We start from the raw sequence: 17,459 nt of genomic DNA on the forward strand, positions 1-17,459 counted from the left end.
ACACACACACACACACACACACACACACACACACAGGCTGGCTAGAGTCAGAAACCTGTTCACCTGCTTTGCCCTGCCTTCCGTTTCTCGCCCCTCTATGTAGGAGTTGGTGGCGTGGCAGGATGGTGTGGCACTCAGGGCTGTAGCTCTGCTCCAATCAGCAGTGAGCACAGTCAGAGGCGATGAGGGTTTCTTTGTGTCTCGGCCGGTGGGTCTATAAATTAGGGGTATTTTCTACCATGGGGGATGATTGTGAAGAGAAAGTGAGGTAATGCATGAAAGTGCCTGCATCGTGGTCCAGCACTTTGTAGACTCTGAATGGACGGTGCAGTGGGTGGCTGGACGTGCATGCTTGGATGGCTGGGGGCTGCTGAGATGCCTTTGTGAAAACTTTGTAGACTCTGAGTGGATGGTGAGGTGAGCGGCCGGGCCTCTGTGCTTGGATGCCGGGGGTGGGGGTGGGGTGGGGTGGGGGTGGGGGTGGGGTGGGGGGGGTGAACTGCTTTACTGGGTTTGCTTCTTAAAGAATGGTTGTCTCCGAGGAGTGCTTGTTTGAAAGATGACCGTGTGTCATTTAATGCTATAGCTGGGTTCCAGGAAGTCTCTCGTTAATCAAAAATTAGTCACTGTGCAGACTTCATAAAGTATACTTTCGAAAGTCAAGGCAGCTGCTCACTCGGGCATGGTGACATAGCCCGTGATTGCAGGAGCCTGAGGCAGGAGAATTGCAAGTTCACGGCCTGCCTGGGCTAGAGTGAGTGTAAAGCTTGCCTGGACCACTTAGTTGAATCCCTTGCTCAAAAATAAAACAAAAAATAAATAAATAAAATAAAATAAAAACCAAAGAGGGCTAGGGGCAAATTTCAATGGCAGAATGCTTACCTAGAATGTTCAGATCTCTAGGTTCTATCTCCACTACGAGTGTAGGAGCAGGGTGGGGGTGGGGGTGGGGGTGGGGGGGACAGCTGTGACGTCACAGGTGATGTAATATTGTGGAGGCATCATTGGATACGCAGCCCATTATGGACGGATGCGCAGGGCACAGCCGTATCTCTAGGAGTTGGAATAAGGAACACGCACATCTCCCAAATGTTCAGAGCATTTAGACCTGGGATGAAACCCCATTTGTTCCCTGTGATGATAAAATTAAGTCCAGAGACAGTAACTCGCTTCTGGTGACCAAGCAAAATCGAATACTTTTATTCTCCATACGCAGGCGGGCCTTGAAACTGCACCAGCAAATGAGCTCAATGAAATTACCTTGACTTTTGACTAGGCTCCCCCAACCCCAGCTTAACTAAATAAAAATGCCAAAAATAACCTAAAAATCTGAATTTCAGCTAAAGAACTAATAATATTTTTAGTATAAGCATATGCCATGACCATTAATTAAAGAAAAAATGAATTGTTTGGAGAAAAAAAAAGTGAATATGGAGGAAGTATCAGGTGCTAATTATGCAAGCTGCTTCATTTGGCTTTGAGACCTTGCTTTTAAAAGAGGGAAAATGCCTTTGGAAAATTGAGATGTTGATTTTTTTTTAAAAAATTGTATTATTCCAAAAATTTTAATACAACCAAAGAAAAGCAGCTAGTAGAATGAGTCCTGATTGGAAGAGAATGAAGGATAAAGGCATATATGTAAGAAGATGCCATGATGAAGCCCTTTCCTGTGCATAATAACCTGAAAAAATCGGAAGAACTATGGGGCTGGCCAGCTGGCTCAGTGGGTAAAGGCGCCTGCCACCAAACCTGGTGATCTGAGTTCAATTTCCAGGACCCACGTGGTGGGTCTTGTGCAGGCAACCACAGCTGCCATGAGCTCGTGGTGCAGCCGTCCTGTTGAGTCCAGAAGATGCTGTCGCGTGCCCTCTGGCCTCTGGCTCTGTCTTTCCTCCCCCTCTTCTCTAATGGTCTCTTGAGTGTTGGGGGGATGACGTGTAATCTAGACATCCCACTTGTGGCTGAGCACGGCCACTGATGCTTATTTTCTGAGGTTTGACCAGTCGTGCGTTTCTTTGTTAATGATGTCCTCTTGCTGTGGGGATCTGATTAGATCCTGGTCTGCAAGCCTTCAAAATGAGGGGCCCAGAATATAAGTCGGCCAAGAAGACCCTGGAATTCATCCAGGAGAAGATAAGCAAAGGGAAAAGAAAGATAACAGGCTGTCATGTGATGGAGAAAGGAAGCCTCTAGATCATGTGCACAGTGGGGTACAGAGCGGGGAACAGGCGCTTCCCACTCCAACTGAACCCCGGACAGCAAAGTTTGTTTGGACATTGTTTCTGAAAAAAATGCCATGTGTGGATCTCACTCTTCTAGTACCTGAACACACACACACACACACACACACACACACACACACACACACACAGAGGAACCCTGATATATATTTGTATATACAGACACACAGACACAAACACATACAGAGAGAGACCTTGATATATATACATACACACAGACAGACAGATAGACACAGAGAACCTTGATACACACACACACACACACACACACACACACCCTTGATACACACACACACAGACCCTGATATACATACATACAGATACACACACAGACAGACCCTGATATATATACATACAGATACACATACACAAACACACACACACACACACACACACACAGATCCTTATATACATACATACAGATACACACACAAACACATACACACAGACCCTGATATACAAAACACAGACACACATATACACACACACACAGAAACCCTTGATACACATATGCAGTCCCTAATATACATACATACAGATATACACACACACACACACACAGACCCTGATATACATACACACAGACACACACACACACACACACACACACAGACCCTGATACACACAGACACACACACACAGACACACACAGAGACCCTGATACATACAGACACACAGACACACAGACACACACACACACACACACACAGACCCTGATACACACAGACACACAGACACACAGACACACACACACAGACCCTAATACAAACAGACACAGACACAGACACACACACACAGACCCTGATACACACAGACACAGACACACACAGAGACCCTGATACACACAGACACACACAGACACACACACACACCCTCATCTATCTTAGGCCACGTGTTTGAAAATGAAACAAGACCCCATCGGGAGGTTTTCAGAATTACTCTTATGTAAGACTTATTAATATAAAATACAACAACATTAACAACAAGATCTCTGAAATACGTAAGCCCACAGAGGAATCTGATTGGGAGGGCCCGTCGCAACACATTCTAGGACATAGTTTACCCTGATCAGGTGGCAGAGATAAGAATTCCATGTGGTCCCAGGAAGAGGGATTTTTCTTAGTGGGACGATGCTTTGCCAGCTGCCCTGCAGGGCAGCCCTGTGTTTCTCCGTGGTAACGGTCTGCCTGCTCGTCCCTTTGTTTGAAAGGCCCTAGTGCTCAAGGCATAGAATATTGAGGAAGCTTGCTTCGTGGATTGCAAGTCCTCACATTGCCTCATTGGCTGTTTGGTCAATGGCTGTGGTCTGGGTGGCATTTTTGGTGTGGTCAATTAGCTTTCTGGAGCTAAAACGAAATACCTCAGGTTGGGCAAGGCTGCCCAGGTTCTTTCAAACGGAGGCACGTGTATTCGGGAAGGTTCGAACTATACGGCAGGAGTGCCAGGGCTGGGGATCCAGTGGCGTCCTGAACAGGACACCACTGATTTGAACACGAAAGCAATCCCTCCCCTCACCTCCCGTCACCTTTGCTCTAGGGGGCCATACATAACATTAACATGATTTTTAAATGACTGTGTGTGCGCTGCACTGCCTTTGGAAAGTTATTTGCTTGGCTTTTCCGAGGCCTAGGCTGAAAACACACGCTTCTTTAGAGAGGATTTGGAAACGTCCCCTAGGCACCCAGTTGGGCGCCATCTTCTCATGCACTGTCCCCTCTCTCTGCTCTGGGGTCTAGACTTGGTCTCCGCTCTGGTTCCTTGTGGGTGAGGAGGAGGCACATGCACCTGTGACCGACGTGTCCTTTGGAGCTCTCTCCATCCGTGTGTCTGGGCGGGTACCACAGGCAATGTCTGCCAGCCTTGCCTGGAGAGCCCACTGGGGCTGCAATCGGCGTTTACTCTGTCATTTCTGTTTCTTCTGGTTACAGATGTCACCTGCCTCATTGAGTCCTTTTCTCATGACCTGACAAGTCCCCTGGGATGGTCTCAGCTTTTTCATACTTACAAGGAGATAGCTTAAAAAAAAAAAAAACCTTAACAGTATTTTTAGTATTTCCCTGCTTTGGGAGGATTATTGGGGCAAAGCCTACAGCTTTAGGTTACTGGACACCATGCTTTCTTCCTTGTATTTTAAGTTGGGGTGAGCTCACAGTTACTCACTGGCCTGGCAGATGGAGTGGTGGTGAAGAGGATGGGGGGTGTCTCTGGGCTTGTCCGAAGGATTCTATTAGCCCAGCCCAGCCTGGCTCCAGTCTCCTGGGTCATGCTTTCTTCAGAGACTATCCAGCTGGCGGTGGTGGCAAATATCTTTAATGCCAGCACTCGGGAGGCAGAGGCAAGCGGATCTCTGTGAGTTTGGGGTCAGCCTGGGCTACTGAGTGGGCTCTGGGTCAGTCAAGGCTGCCTAGTGAGACCCTGTCTCAAAAAAAAATGAAAGAAGTAGGAGGAGGGTGAGGAGGAGGAGGAGGAAGAGGAGGAGGAGGAAGAAGAGGAGGAGGAAGAAGAGGAGGAGGAAGAGGAGGAGGGGGAAGAGGAGGAGGAAGAGGAGGAGGGGGAAGAGGAGGAGGAGAAGGAAGAGGAGGAGGAGGAGGAAAAGGAGAAGGAAGAGGAGGAGGAGGAAGAGGAGAAGGAGGAAGAGGAGAAGGAAGAGGAGGAGGAGGAAGAGGAGGAGGAAGAAGAGGAGGAGGAAGAGGAGGAGGGGGAAGAGGAGGAGGAGAAGGAAGAGGAGGAGGAGGAAGAGGAGAAGGAAGAGGAGGAGGAGGAAGAGGAGAAGGAAGAGGAGGAGGAGGAAGAGGAGAAGGAGGAAGAGGAGAAGGAAGAGGAGGAGGAGGAAGAGGGGGAAGAGGAAGAGGAGGAGGAGGAAGAGGGGGAAGAGGAGGAGGAGGAGGAGGAAGAGGGGGAAGAGGAGGAGGAGGAGGAAGAGGGGGAAGAGGAGGAGGAGGAGGAAGAGGGGGAAGAGGAGGAGGAGGAGGAGGGGGAAGAGGAGGAGGAGGAGGAAGAGGGGGAAGAGGAGGAGGAGGAAGAGGGGGAAGAGGAGGAGGAGGAGGAGGAAGAGGAAGAGGGGGAAGAGGAGAAGGAGGAAGAAGAGGAGGAGGAAGAGGAGACTCTTCAACAGTATTAGCAAATGAACTGGAGGATATATTTAGATTTTCTTTTACAAAGTATCACAAGATTTGATTCATATAATTTTTGTTACAGAAGCAGTATACACATATAAAGAAAATTCAGAAAATATAAATAAACATTGAAAAAAATGAAAAGTAAATCAAGCCAGGTGTAGTGGCACACTCCTTTAATCCCAGCACTTGAGTACTGTGAGTACTAGGGCAGCTTGGTCTACACAGTGAGTTCAAGGATAGCCAGGGCTACCTAAAGAGAGTCTGTCTCAAAAAAAAAAAAAAATTGTAGTCACACTAATACAAGAGTTATCAGTATTGGTATATTGTTCCTGATTTCTGTCCCTCCCCCTCATTTTATTAAAAACTTGGGATCATATTGTTCTTACTGCTTGGGCCCTTTTCTCACATAACATTTGCTATCATATCTATTCCCCCTACAATATTAAAATTTCTCCACTAGTGGAGAAAGGACGCTGTCTGGGAGATGCTGAAAGACTTCATGGAGGAGGTGGCATCTGAGCTGGGCTCTGGGAAGGGTGTGGAGAGCAAGTCAGGGCGAGTGTTAGATCATGAGGGTAGCACAGTTAAGGATACTGAGGCTGGGGAGGGTAGGAGGACTTGGGGATATATCCTGTTGACGCTGGAGAGACAGACCAGAGGAGACTGAAATCCAGAGAGAGAGCTTCTGCAGTGCAAAGGACCGGTCACAGCTCTGCTCCAATGTCACCCCAGCCTTGCTTCCGACCCAGAGCCTGTGATCTCCACCTACCAATGCAGGATTTCCCACATGCTCTCCTCGGCTTAGGGCTGCTTCCTCATGGTCTATCCACTGCTCTTCCGTTCTCCTCCAGGATCTAGTTCAAATCTCACCCCCTGGATCTCACCGCCCTGCTGATTTTAACGCCGTCCCCAGAGTTCCCTTAGTATTTTTTATTCACCTCTGATGGAGTCCGCATCTGCTCCTAGAAATTGGTCCTAATTTTCTTGGGGGAGGAAGCTGAGAGCAAGGTCATTCTCGATGCAGAATCCTGCTTTGCCTCTTTCTGGTTTAGGACTTTCTTCCCCAAAGTGCAAGCTTCTGGGGCCTGAGCATCATGCAGCCCCATCACAGCGCCTTCCTGTGGACCATACATTACTTCCTACTGAGAAATAACTTCTATAAAGAAAAAAAAGGGGCCAGGCAGTGGTGGCATACTCTTTTAATCCCAGCACTCGGGAGGTAGCAGCAGGCTGATCTGTGTGAGTTCAAGGCCAGCCTGGTCTACAGAGTGAGTTCTAGTACAGACACCAAAACTACACAGAGAAACCCTGTCTCAACAAAACAAAACAAAACAAAAAACAAAACCAAAAAAAAGTGAAGGTCAGAGACATTATCATCCAAGTTAAAAAGTAATAATAAGTTTTTAAACCTCTAGGCTCAGTCTAAAACTAAAACTATATTAACATTTTCTTTGTCACCTTCTGTCTCCATTAGGCCAAATTTAGGTGGAAGCCAATTAAAGGCAGATTGTCATATTTTTTCAGACTTCTAAATTGATGTTAATAGAATTAACTTGTAAGCAATAACTTAAGCCATTAAAAGAAAAAAAGAAGAGCCTTATTCTGAGGCGCCCTGGTGGTTTTATGGGTGCTACGATCCATCTTTCAGCTGAGCATCTAGGGAGACATTTAATCTCATAGCTGTGGACTAAATTTGCGATATCATCCACATAAAAAGAGCTCATGTCTGCATGCCAAAGGGGGCTTTCAGACTCTAAGACAACCCCAGGAGCCCATGTTCTCACCTGGATCTTCTCTTACTTAGACAACTGAATTGGAGGAGTGGGCAGTTTAAGACACAGCAGCCTGGGCCTCGGGGAGTTTGCTCTCTGGAGGGGCAAGTGTGAGAGGAGCCGAGCATCTCTAGCAAGCTGGAATGGCCGCTCATTGCTGAGAGCAAGGCCTTTTACCCGACTGTGCCTATTGCTTTGCCTGGACCAGTGTTCTTAAGACAAGGGAGACCGGCTCTTACCAGGACCACTGTGTTGTGCCCATACATTCAGATCTGTGTGAACCGGAGGGAGGGGTCCTTCACCACGCCAAGAGCTTGTTTCTCAGTTGGTGTCGTGTGCACTGCGGGGCGATGGCAGAGGCTGACTGGATTCCTTTCAGAGCCCCGGGACAGTCCACCGTGTGGATGTGGCTGCATCGCTCCTTCAATCCCTGCCTCCTCCTGGACCATTCAGTTAGCTCATTCATTTTGTTGCTGTTCCAAGTGCTACCGCAATGGAAAGTCTCCCACGCCTGGACTCTGTGGAGGTATTCCCGCACAACGTGTTCCAAGACTAGAGTTGCTGGTTAGAAGGCGTATACATTTCAACTTTTGGTAGATACTGGCAGGAATATAAAGAGTGGGGTGGCACAAGGTAATGAGGGGTGTATGGTTTGTAAAGAGTTTAAAAACAACAGTGAGACCAATATGGGTCCATTTTGCTGATCACTGGGTCAGTGATGAAGTCAGACTGAGTTCTTTTCTTGCTTCGTCTTCCCTTTTCTCTCTCATCTACTTCCCTCCCTCCCTCCCTCCCTCCCTCCCTCCCTCTGTCCACCCTTCCTTCCTTTCATTTTTTTCTTTTTTTCTTTAGTGAGATGAGGTCTTGCTACAGAGCCCCGCCCAAGTTCTAGACCAGACAGGCCCCAAACTCAAGTCAATCCTCCTGCCGCAGACTCGCACGTGTTGGCATGACAGATGGGCGCCGCCATGCCTGTCTCAGAGTAAGTTCTTTACAGTCTGTGTAGATTCTACTGGAGCTTCAGAGGCCAAGTTTTGCAGACATTTACATTCTACCCTTGAATGGTAGATGGGGATTCCGTGGTGAAGGCAGGGTGGCCGGAGAGACTGCGAATACACTCTAGAGTTCTTGGATCCTGAGTTCCAGCTGACCTCTTGGAGTTTTGTATTTTAATTAATTGTGACTATAAGGGCAACTCTTAGTGCACACATAAAATATTTTACTGAATTTAAATAAGATTTTAGAATTGAAGCCAGGTGGTGGTGGCGCACATCTTTAATCCCAGCACTCCAGAGGCAGAGCCAGGTGGATCTCTATGAGTTCAAGGCCAGCCTGGTCTGCAGAGCGAGCTCCAGGATAGGAACCAAAACTACATGGAGAAACCCTGTCTCAAAAAAGCAAAAAAAAAAAAAAAAAAAAAAAAAAATTTAGAATTGAACTTTTTTTGGGGGGTGGGGTGGGGGGTGTTTGAGATAGGGTTTCTCTGTGTAGTTTTGGTGCCTGTCCTGGATCTCGCTCTGTAGACCAGGCTGGCCTCGAACTCACAGAGATCCGCCTGGCTCTGCCTCCCGAGTGCTGGGATTGAAGGCGTGCGCCACCACCGCCCGGCGAAATGTATTTTATAACTTATTCTAAAGCTAAAGATTGGCTCAAGAACATGGTTGTTCCTAGAAATAGTTTTGTCCTATGGAGGAGGGAGTGTTCCGTCCTGTTAAATCCATGTTACTGAATTTTGTCCAACAACACTCTACAGAGATAACAGGACTTTCACTTGTTTGTGCTGTTTTTATGTACTGGGGATTGACCCCAGGGCCTTATGCTTGCTAGGAAGATGTTAGATTACTGAGCCACATCCCCTGCTCCTGTTTTTCTTTCTTTCTTTCTTTCTTTCTTTCTTTCTTTCTTTCTTTCTTTCTTTCTTTCTTTCTTTCTTTCTTTCTTTCTTTCTTTCTCTCTCTCTCTTTCTTTCTTTCTCTTTTTCTTCTTTTCTTTCTTTCTTTCTTTTTTTTTTGAGACAAGAGTCTGTTATCTGAAGTTGGCCCAGAACTTGCTAAGTAGTCCAGGCTAGTCTTGAACTTGCTATGTAGCCCAGGCTGACCTTGAACTTACCATCCCCCTGCTTCAGCCGCTCTAGTATTGGGGTTGTAGGTGTGTACTAATACGCTTGGCATGGTGCCAGTCTTCTGTCTGTACAGTTAACCAGTGGTGTGTGAAAAGTGGTCAGAGAAATCTGTTTGCTGTTAGAGACCAGGCCTGGGGTGAGGAGGAGATCACTCACACATTGGAAAACATCATTCGGTGCTCCCGCTTCCCTTGGATTTTATTTTGGATCCTAGTTTTGTCAAGGTTACAGGGGTAGGCAGGCCTGACCCAAGGGGGTACGAGAGTCAGAGGGGATGGAGAGACAGATGGCGGGCTCCTCGGCCATCTGCTCCATAGCTTGTCATCTTGGGCAAGGCCCATTTCTATTCTGTGCCTTGTTTATTGATCCTTTCTGTAAACGGGGGGGGGGGGGGGGACAATGGTGATGATCGCAGAGTGTTGCTGCTATCAAACGAGGCAATTTTCATAAAGTGCTTCAAGCAACGTCTGGCAGATGCTCGTGACTATTATTCCTTGCCAAAGGTTGGACGTTCAGTTTGGTGCGGTACACAGCACCCTCAGTTGGCTTAGAGGTCATCCAGGCTATACGTTATCATTCACACCTTGCAGATACAGTTCTGTGACTCACCTGAGGTTTCGTAATTAATCAGCAAAGGGGTGAGAATCTAACCAGCCCCCCCTCCCCCCACTCCACACCTGGGCCCTTCACAGATCAGTGATACTAGATGTTCACACGAACCGAATTCACTGCTCTCTACTCAGTGTCCTGGGCGAAATGTTCAGAGCCAAATGGCCTTCCTTCCTCATCGTTTAAGTAAGTCATGATTAAGGGTTTATCCTAACTCTAAAGGACTTAGGGTAATGATTACCCAAAGGAGAGATGCTCTGTCTGAAAAGGAAGTCAACAAAAAAGAGAATAGCTGTCTGAAGAATGATTTCATATTAGAATTGGGAGATATTCTTTCTTGAGTAAAAAGATCGCCTTTACATAGTGGAAACTTTCCCCTGGAGGGATGTGGAGGAATAGGTTAATTTAGGGTGAACAATTTGGAAAAGCTAGCTAGCTAGCTGTATGAGCCTTGTGCTTAAACAATAAAGAGAAGACACAATGCCTTTGAAACATCCCCCGTGGATGGAAAATGTGCTGACTCAGCAGGTTCCACTCTGGGCGTGGAGTCAGTCCCCGGCAGCTGAACTGCTTTTTGTAGCTCTTGGCTTCCTCACTTCCTTCGTGGGGGAAACGAGTGGGTTGACTTTGATGACCTTTTGGTCCTTTCATCACACTGAGTTTCTTTCCACAGTGGGGGGACTTGTTACCCTACAGCCCGGGGATCGCTGAGTATGAGGGAGGACCAGAAATCAGGGGAATTTCCCAAAACATACGAGCATACCATATACATTAAACACATATTGACAATACGTTTAATCAAGAAAAGAGTTTAATATCCCCAATCTCTAAAAAGGGTTTTTAAAAGTCTTTGAGAAACCATGACCATCTGGGCTGTGGCGGCGCACGCCTTTAATCCCAGCACTCGGGAGGCAGAGACTGGCGAATCTCTGATGAGGCCAGGGCTACAGAGTGAGTTGCAGGACAGCCAGGGCTATACAGAGAAACCCTGTCTCAAAAAACCATCCTCTCCCCACGTCCCCAAAAGAGACAAAGACAATGTTGCTTGGTTAGGAAAAGCTGATGATTTATGAAATTTAAAAAAAGAACAGGACACAGGGTAGAGAAGAGAACTCCAGTGGTACCGTCAGCTAGCCCACAATACTCACACTTGAGCGTAGAGTGGAACACTTCTTCTCTAGCGTGTGTAAGATGCTGGGTTCAACCCCCAGCACTGAAAGAAAGGAAAAGAAAAGCAAACAAATAGAAACCAACCAATCAAACAAATAAGGAGGAAAAAGATTACTGTTCTGGGCCCAGTAATGTCTTCCTGTAATTCCACACTTGGTAAACTGAGGCAAGATGGTCCCAAGTTCTAGGTTAGCAACATAGCCAGACTCTGTCTCAAAAACAAAACAACAAAAGAATGAAGAGAGAAAGAGAGAAAGTAACATGACTTTAAAAAACAAAATTTTATTTTTTTCCAATTACAGATGAAAACAAATTAAACTGGAAAATAATATAACCAGTGATCCTTGATCCTAGCATGATGAAATGGCACTCATACAGCTTAAATACACTAGTCCAATTTGTTATCTTTTCTTGTCCCAGTAATTGCTATTGTTCATCTTAAATAATCATATATTGATACAAAATTATGTATAAATCTTCACTATATGTTATTGTAAAATTAGGAGGAATTAAAATATCCAACAATTGATTAAATAAATGATGTTTTTAATGTCTGTATATATTGCAATCTTATGTAGTCATGAAAATTATGTTGGGCAAATCCTGATATAGGAAATATTAACATTGTAAATGTTAAACTGAGGGGGCTGGGGATGTAGTCCGGTTGATAGAGGGCTTGTCAGCATGCATGAAGCCCTGGGTTTCACCCCCAGCACCACATAAACCGGAACTGGGCATGCTTGACCATAAATAATCCCAGCACTGGGGTGGTGGAGGCAGGAGGATCAGAAGTTCAAAGTAGTAGGGTATGTATACTGATATTTCACAGTTCTTGGCTGTGGGTGGTAGCTGGCTTTTACCTTATACTGTACATTGCTTTACCTTATACTGTAGATTGTTAATACTTTTGAAATATCCCATAATATATGTGTACTAATTTTATAAACAGGAAATAAGACTATATAGAGATGATCCAGAAAAAAATAAGAAGTGGCCAGAAATGAGGTCATCTGAAGGAACCAGCAAGTCAAATGCAGGACTGCCATCCATTGTCACGGACTGAACATGTGTTGGATAGTGTGGGTGGGTCACAGGGAACCCTTGACACATGGTGGTTCCATTAGTCACAGATGGTGTGGTGGAGCTGGGAGGGGTCTTAGACCTAGTGGAGACTGATTTGGACGAATCAGAGGAGGAGCTAGCCACTTGGAGTCTGGGAGGAAAAACCACCGCATGTTAATACAGAAACTTCCCACTGTCCCTCACCTTTGCAGACAGAGAAGAGCCCCCTTTGATTCCTGACCTGGTTTCGGGTGGTTTTCACATCTTTCACTCCTGAATTTCTTTCCTTTTCTCTTTAACTTATTTTCATTATGATGGTTTTTTGGCCTTTGCAAACAGCTGATTCTACAGAACTCGGGCAGAGGGGGCTAAGTGGAGTTAGTGAAGGTAATGGAAGCAGGTAGAAAGTTAAAGCTCAGTAATTGCATCTTTCGGCTGGAATGTGCTCTAGGTATGGACCCGCATAGAGAGAGCAGCAGTGGTGTTTCTCTGAGGCACCAACACAGGTTGAACTTGAATCACAAGTTTTGTCTTTAGGCTCCTTATTCAGGGCTGTGGTGTCCACCTGGAGGCACGCTCTGAGCCTGTGCATGTCTGTCTGTCTCAGTCACCTTGTCTCAACAACACTCCTCCAGATACTTTAGGAAGTCATTATCGTAGCCAGGCATGCTACACAGGCCTGTAATCACAGCACTTGGGAGGCTGAGACAGGAGGATTCAGGGTTTAAGGCAAGTAGACTTTATTACTACCGATGATACCTATAAAAGACCCCATTGTTTAAAAACTGAATTTCTTAAAAAATTGTTTGTTGGGGATGGGCAGTCAGTGCATGTGCTACGGTGTGTGTGTGTAGAGGTCTGAGGACATCTTATGGGAGTCAGTTCTTTCCTCCTGGTGAGTGGATCCCAGGAGTCACACTCAGGTCCGCAGACTTGGTGACGTCTTTCCCCGCTGAACCCACCTTACCAGTTCTGTTTAAAAAATCCTTCAACTTGAAAATTTTTGAACCAAACACAAAAACCAAAAGTAAACTTGTGTTCTTCCACATTCCCGTCACTCAGCTTCTTCAACCGTTTCCCGATCTTATTCCACCCGTCACCCTCTGTCCTCGCCTGTAGTCACTGTTTTCTGGAGAGATAGAAATATTTGTATTTGTTTTACTTACAAATGGGTCACCCTCTCTATCAGATAAGGACATACATCCGAATATGCAGAACATACGTTCACATGTGCACTGAGTATCTATCTATCCCTTACTTAAATTGCTTGAGGCAGAAATATTTTTAAATTTCAGATATTTTAGGTTGGAATATTTGCATATACATAATGATATATGTTGATAATGGAGTCCAAGTCTAAATCATTAATATTTCATATACAATTCATATATATATAGCAGAAGGTAATAATACACAGTATTTTTAGTAATTCTGTGCATGAAACAAATTTCCTTGGTGTGGAATCTTCAATTTAAGGTTATGTTAATACTCAAAAAGTTTCAGATTCTGGGCCATCGAGATGGCTCAGCTGGTGATGAACTGATGAGTTCAATCCCAGTGACCCGCAAGGTGGAAGGAGAGAATCAGCTTTGGCAAATTTCCTCTGACCTCCATAAACACGGCATGGCATACACCCCGTCTCCCCACGATGAAAAAATGTGAAAAAACAAAATAAAGTTTCAGATTTTGCCTTATTTCAGATTTTTTTTATTTTCACCTTAGTGATGCTCAACTTGTGTGATGACTTAAAAAGATATCGTCACCTAACAAAATCAGTAATATTCCCTAATGGCATTTAATACCCAGGTGGTATTCCAACTTTTTTTGAACATCTAAATACACACACAGAGAGAGTAAATAAATTGCACAAGTAAAGCATGCCTGTTTTAGTAAATGTACTGTTAAATTCACACAAACAAAATGAAGAAACCGAGATTCACCTACAATCACGGGTCTCAGGCACAGCCCACCTTGACAATGTTCAAGCAACCCATTGAAAGCCACACAGGGCAGCGAAGGTAATGGAGCCTGCCTTCAGCTGCGGAGACCTCCACAGCAGCGCCCCCCCCCCCCCCCTTGGCCTCCTCAGTAACCAACCTTACAAAAGAATTTCAAGGGAGAAACCAGAGCAAACTGTTAGCGTTCCAGTGATTTCTGCTTTAACACAAATTTCCACAGAAACCCAGGACTGGACGATTACCCAACACGTGAAGGAAATTACATATGATATTCATGGTTCAACTGATAAACAGCTGAACTGCTGAACTGTAGTGGGTTTTTCTTTTGGAGAGGCGAGGTGGGGCAGGGGTGGGTGGGTGAGGGGGAGAACACAAGGTTCGACTCTGTAGCTCACACTAGCCTGGAACTCATAGCCATCCTGCTTCTGCCCTACAGTGCTGTGAGGGGCAATGTTTTTTCAAAAGTCACCTCCACCAAAGCCGTCTACTCAAAACCCTCCCCATAGTTATAACCTCATGTTCGTTTTCTATCAAATGACGTGCTCTGAGGGGGGCTTTGCTTTACGGGGAAACATGTGAGCAGGTCTCTATGAGCAAGTCTTGTTAAAGCACCAGGCGTTAGCTGCCTCAATGGCATCTAAACCTGGTCCTCACGAGCTCCCCGTGAAGACGTGATCTGGTTCCACTTTTACAAATGGGGCCAGCCCTTTGCGCTGGGCGCTGATTTGGGCGTCAAGTAAACATAGGGGGACTTATGGGGACAGAGCAGGGCATCTGAGATAGCACTTAGGCAGCGGGAGATGGGGGGTGGGGGGGTCTGGGAAGACTTTGAGAACGGGTAGAACTTCGGCGGGAGTGAGGGGCAGGTTTTTGACCACTGGAGTATCACTGTCTGCGGAAGGGGTCCTAGTGAGAAATAAAGTCTGTCTGTGCAAGGTGAGAGCCGAGGCCTTCCGTGTGGGACCTCAGGAGGACGATTAGGATGGCTCCTGCCGGAAGTCCTCTCTCGGCTTCCCTTTGTTCCTTGTCGGAGCAGGCGGAAGGACCAGCACCTTGCTTTTGTAACACGGTGGCCCTCTTCCGTGTGACGCTGTGTCTGAACTGCGGAGGTCTGCAGAAGGTGCCCCCCCCCCCACCCGCCCCCTTTTGCGGAAACAGTAGGAAGAGAAAGAAGGGAAATCAAGCTACCGAGACGAGACTCGGGCACACTGGGATTGGAGGCTCCTTTACTCTAGTCTGAAGCCGCAGAGATCCAGCCTGTCACTCGAGGGTATTCTTTAAAACATGTCAGAAGACGCTTGAAATAACTCATCCTGATAGAGCCCTAGAGTGGATACCTGGCAGCCACTCATGACAGAGCGCCGAAAACTCGCTTTTATTTCCTGTCCCCGCCTACAGAGGAAGGGACAATGTCCTTCTTTAAGAGAAACCACTGGAAACCCGCCAGTGTCCACGTGGGCCACAGCGGCTGTCCCGAGGGTGGCTATGACCCGTGCTGGAGATTGAAGATCATGTCTATGAAGGGCGTTGCTCTAGCCTGGACTTCTGCCCCTCCCCCAGCTCCCTATGTGGCCATCTGCTAAAGGCCTGGCCTGTCTGTCACTCCACCTTACAGAATAGCGCAGGGCTTTGGGTCTTGTGCTACCGGGCAGACAATGAAGGTTTTCCTTCCGCTTCAGTCTCAGCGGGGCTCCCAGGAAAGCTCACGGTGCCTGACCGCTGGCAGCTTGGGAAACTGAGTCCCTGAGATGCGTCACTCAGTCATGATGGACTGTGTGGGAAGGTCGCTCTGCTCCGAACAGAGCCTTTTTCTCCTGTCTGGCATTTTTTTTGAGCCCTATGGGGACACATCTCAGCATTTCTTCATTCATGTACTATTTCGTTTCTGTGCTGTGAGAAGAAATTTCTGTCCTTTTTTTTTGGGTGGGGGGTGGTTATTTCCGTGAATAAGATACACAGTCCACTCTTGGCCAGAAATATCTCTTTAGTGATGCTTCAGATTCCTCGTGTGAATGAATAATTGCTTGTCGTTATATTTAATAATGATCGCGTAACAATGTTACTGGTAAGGAGTGCAGAGTGTTTACTGCATTCATACAATGTGTTCATGTGGTGTGGTAGGCGAAGAATTTAAGCCCACAGGGTACTCTCCACAACCATGTGAGGCAGATATTATTATATTGGATTTTACCAGGAGGAAACCAAGGCATTATGAGGCTAGGAAACTCTTTAAATGTGACTATACAGGTAGCTAATTAGGCACTTCAGATTCCACTTTAAGTCCGCCTGCCTTTTTCTCCCATTCTTAACGTGATACCTCAGGGACGTCTTTTCATAGATATTCATTCAGGAACTCTGACAATAAATCTGTTAGAAATACTTCATTGAAATAACCCACAGATCTGACATATGCATCGTTTTACTAGTTCTGTCCTGCTATACTGGCATAAAAAATTAAATAAGGTGGTGTCAGCTGTAAACAAAGTCACAAATTCATGTTTAGGTTGCCCTATAGATCTAAGGAGATAAAGTTCATCTGAGACATTATGGAGCCCTTTTGTCAAAGATCTGGTGACAAAAGGGTGTCCAGGCCATCTTGAGGGAGAGTATCCTAACGTGAATCTGGTGAACATGTGACATTGTAGTCCCTATGCCAGCGACATTTAAGGATGGGCATCTTCAGTGTGAAAATAGGGACCATGATGGGCCCCCATACAGCTCATTTTTGGAGGAAACCAAGATTCAGATTGGTTAAGTAACTTGGCCGAGGTCACATAGCTTGTGTGTCCAGAGAAAAAAAGAGTTCATAAAAAGTCTTTGGAGGAATCCTTAGGCTTTAGAAGGGAGATTTTTTTTTTTTTTTTTTTGGTTTTTCCGAGACAGGGTTTCTCTTGTGTAGCTTTGCGCCTTTCCTGGATCTCACTTGGTAGCCCAGGCTGGCCTCGAACTCACAGAGATCCGCCTGCCTCTGCCTCCCGAGTGCTGGGATTAAAGGCGTGCGCCACCACCGCCCGGCTAGAAGGGAGATTTTTTAAATGCTGCCTTTTACAGAGGTCTGCCTTGGGTGTGCTTTTTGTGTGGTGTGCCCGGATGATTGATATCAGGTTGGTTAAAAGGCCAATTGCACTAACAGCCTTTACTCCGAATTTTGGTCTGGAAGAGCTTTTGTGCCTGAAGTGGGCTGGCCTTGAGAGAATGGACCCAGTAGATAGATTTCTGTATGCAAGACCGAGCTCTTTGCTTGGAGCTTTCTGAGCCAGCAACAAATGAGGACCCGTCTACCCCTTCATAATGCGCAGGTCCTGCCGTATCTGTGCGGTCCTGTTTGAAGGTTGGTGGTGAATAGAATTGTTTTCCAGCAAGTTGTTTTGTTTAGTTAGGGGCCACAGAACTGTGCCTGCCAAGCA

At 46.2% G+C, this 17,459-nt stretch overlaps 1 protein-coding gene across 1 annotated transcript in view; it reads left to right on the plus strand.

Moving 5' to 3' along the window:
- The window catches only part of Rhoh (ras homolog family member H), a 34,248-nt gene that overhangs the window by 14,439 nt on the left and 2,350 nt on the right, over positions 1 to 17,459 (plus strand). The gene's annotated exons all lie outside the window — the stretch shown is intronic.

Source organism: Peromyscus maniculatus, chromosome 10, assembly GCF_049852395.1.
Source record: "Peromyscus maniculatus bairdii isolate BWxNUB_F1_BW_parent chromosome 10, HU_Pman_BW_mat_3.1, whole genome shotgun sequence".
NCBI classification, from domain to species: Eukaryota; Metazoa; Chordata; class Mammalia; order Rodentia; family Cricetidae; genus Peromyscus; species Peromyscus maniculatus.